Source organism: Nanorana parkeri, unplaced genomic scaffold (assembly GCF_000935625.1).
Source record: "Nanorana parkeri isolate BGI_ZX_2015 unplaced genomic scaffold, ASM93562v1 scaffold92, whole genome shotgun sequence".
NCBI lineage: Eukaryota > Metazoa > Chordata > Amphibia > Anura > Dicroglossidae > Nanorana > Nanorana parkeri.
The window spans coordinates 204759-208639 of record NW_017306360.1 but is presented as its reverse complement, the minus strand read 5'-3'; positions in this window follow the sequence as shown (position 1 = coordinate 208639).

Sequence of the window (3881 nt, the reverse complement as noted above, 5' to 3'; positions counted from 1 at the left end):
ACAGTTCTTGCGGTCGATGTGTTACACTGGATCAGGGTGCGATCAGCCAGTGTTATCTTGTGTCAGGGTTACATTGTTTCAGAGTGTAATCCATGTTACATTGTATCGGGGTGGGTGTGCTTGGTCAGCGTTACATTGTATCGGAGTGGGTGTGCTTGGTCAGTGTTACATTGTATCGGAGTGGGTGTGCTTGGTCAGTGTTACATTGTATCGGAGTGGGTGTGCTTGGTCAGTGTTACATTGTATCGGAGTGGGTGTGCTTGGTCAGTGTTACATTGTATCGGAGTGGGTGTGCTTGGTCAGTGTTACATTGTATCGGAGTGGGTGTGCTTGGTCAGTGTTACATTGTATCGGAGTGGGTGTGCTTGGTCAGTGTTACATTGTATCGGAGTGGGTGTGCTTGGTCAGTGTTACATTGTATCGGAGTGGGTGTGCTTGGTCAGTGTTACATTGTATCGGAGTGGGTGTGCTTGGTCAGTGTTACATTGTATCGGAGTGGGTGTGCTTGGTCAGTGTTACATTGTATCGGAGTGGGTGTGCTTGGTCAGTGTTACATTGTATCGGAGTGGGTGTGCTTGGTCAGTGTTACATTGTATCGGAGTGGGTGTGCTTGGTCAGTGTTACATTGTATCGGAGTGGGTGTGCTTGGTCAGTGTTACATTGTATCGGAGTGGGTGTGCTTGGTCAGTGTTACATTGTATCGGAGTGGGTGTGCTTGGTCAGTGTTACATTGTATCGGAGTGGGTGTGCTTGGTCAGTGTTACATTGTATCGGAGTGGGTGTGCTTGGTCAGTGTTACATTGTATCGGAGTGGGTGTGCTTGGTCAGTGTTACATTGTATCGGAGTGGGTGTGCTTGGTCAGTGTTACATTGTATCGGAGTGGGTGTGCTTGGTCAGTGTTACATTGTATCGGAGTGGGTGTGCTTGGTCAGTGTTACATTGTATCGGAGTGGGTGTGCTTGGTCAGTGTTACATTGTATCGGAGTGGGTGTGCTTGGTCAGTGTTACATTGTATCGGAGTGGGTGTGCTTGGTCAGTGTTACATTGTATCGGAGTGGGTGTGCTTGGTCAGTGTTACATTGTATCGGAGTGGGTGTGCTTGGTCAGTGTTACATTGTATCGGAGTGGGTGTGCTTGGTCAGTGTTACATTGTATCGGAGTGGGTGTGCTTGGTCAGTGTTACATTGTATCGGAGTGGGTGTGCTTGGTCAGTGTTACATTGTATCGGAGTGGGTGTGCTTGGTCAGTGTTACATTGTATCGGAGTGGGTGTGCTTGGTCAGTGTTACATTGTATCGGAGTGGGTGTGCTTGGTCAGTGTTACATTGTATCGGAGTGGGTGTGCTTGGTCAGTGTTACATTGTATCGGAGTGGGTGTGCTTGGTCAGTGTTACATTGTATCGGGGTGGGTGTGCTCTGTCAGTGTTACATTGTATCGGGGTGGGTGTGCACGGCCAGTGTTACATTGTATCGGAGTAGGTGTGCTTGGTCAGTGTTACATTGTATCAGAGTGGGTGTGCTTAGGCAGGGTTACATTTAGGGTTGCCACCTTTTCTTCAAGTGAAACCCGAACACTCTAGCGACGAGCGGACATTTTTTTGGGGAGATTGAGTCGCGGCTTATTCATATGTAACTAGCACCACCCATTCTTATGTAAATATCACAGTTGAGACTGTTTTTAGTGGGGGGCCAGTAGCCCCAATCTTAATTTTGGTTGTCCCTGTCTGCCTGACATCTTGCGTCTGGGTTTCTGCTGCCATGAAACCCGAACACAGCATTCAAAACCCGGACTGTCCGGGTGAATCCTGGACAGGTGGCAACCCTAGTTACATTGTATCAGAGTGGGTGTGCTCAGGCAGTGTTACATTGTATCAGAGTGGGTGTGCTTAGGCAGGGTTACATTGTACCGGGTCGGTGTGCTCAGGCAGTGTTACATTGTATTTGTAGCGGAGGGTAGAACATCACTTACCGCCTGCACCAAATCACGTGACATTCCTCTCCGCCCGTGAAAACACACAACCTCCTCTGACAGCACCAGCGCGGCACTTTTCGAATGCGCACTGCAACTTCCGGTACAGTCACCATAGAGCTTCTCTACACCGGAAACAGAATCGGCTGTCACCATAGAGTGAGCGACGCTCTTGCGGTATCCATGGTGATCACACAGCTGCGGCCCCGCCTCTGATTGGGCTACGCGGACTGCACCCTGGTACCTGTACTCCTTCATTAGTCCACAATGCATGAGATTCACCTCCTTCACCCGCGGCCACCGAATGTCACAATCACAGATAATAAAACTCAATGGAAATGTCATGGTGTCTTCATCAGCACATTACAAATAAAGTTCTAGACTTGTATTCCTCCATCTGTGTAATAATGTCCTCACATGACTGTAACATGAAATCTAATTACTTTGCATGATTGTGTGCACAGACATCCCAGATACAGCCATGTGAAAACCCTTCAGGGCTCATTCACACCATCAACACCGGGCGACATCACCCAACACAAGCACAGAGCCCATAGATGTACGTCCCCTGTCGTCATCAACACCGGGCGACATCACCCAACACAACCACAGAGCCCCACGATGTACGTCCCCTGTCGTCATCAACACCGGGCGACATCACCCAACACAAGCACAGAGCCCATAGATGTACGTCCCCTGTCGTCAGTTCACGTTGGCAGGGATCCCAACCTGAAAGAAGCACTTTCAGGGAGGTGTCCTTCTCATTTCCGGGAGGTGCTCCCCCCCTAATGCACCCGCCCACTGCTGCTTTCAATCAGCAGAAGAGGACCTGATAGAAAAATTCAGGTCCCCCCGCTGCTGATTGACAGCAGCAGTGGGCGGGTGCATTAGCTAGTTTGCTATTGGCTATTGCAAAGTTGAAAAAGGTTGAAAATGCAGCACATCGTGGCACAAACTAAAGAACGCAGGCCGCCGTGCGCACGACGGAGGCAATTCATGCAAACTGGAGCAGACAGACTAATGGACCAGTTGCCCATGGCAACCAATCAGCTTCTTCATTTCATTTGCATAGCTAAACTGAACAGGAAAAGAGGAGCTGGTTGGTTGCTATGGGTGACTGCTCCAGAGTCTGTCTGCTCCAGTTTCTCACTGATTCCTCCCAAATATCTTAATGCAAGCGCTATGCTGTGAATGAGCGCCGTTACTTCTAGACAAACTCCAATATAAACGATAGAATTTTTAAAGCAACTGTTTTATAATGTTGGGCAGATGAAGAAACTATAAAAGTCACTTTAATTGTATTATCTGGAACAAAACAGAAACAATGTCACATGTTCAAAGAGCATGGCGGACATGTCTGAAGAGCTGCTGTCATCCATTCTTGACATGGAGCAATGTTGTGCCAGACTGTGGCATTGACCCTTTTGTAGCATCACGCAGCGCAGTGATATCAGAGACACAAACCAAGGACAAATCGCTCGTAATGGCTTCATATACCCAGCCAATAAAGCTGATTATATGTGTATATAGGGTTGCCACCTGTCCTGGATTCACCCGGACAGTCCGGGTTTTGAATGCTGTGTTCGGGTTTTATGACAGCAGACAGGCCCGGCGCTACCGCAAGGCAAGTCAGGCGGCCGCCTGAGGGCGCTGCAGGGTGACGGCGGAAAAAACAGGGCATTTTGACAAGTACTTGTCAAAATGCCCCGATGTTTGCGCTATGGTTTTTTTTCACTTACCTTCGGTGCGGGAGAGCAGCGGCGAGTCAGCGCTGGTCTGGTGGGAGGAGCTCCAGGTGGGGGTCCTAATTTAGCTGGCCGGCGACTGCCAGAGGATCCCGACACGCGCGGCACCTCAGGCAGTCGCCGGGCCAGCTAAATTAGGACCCTACCTGGAGCTCCTCCCACCGGAC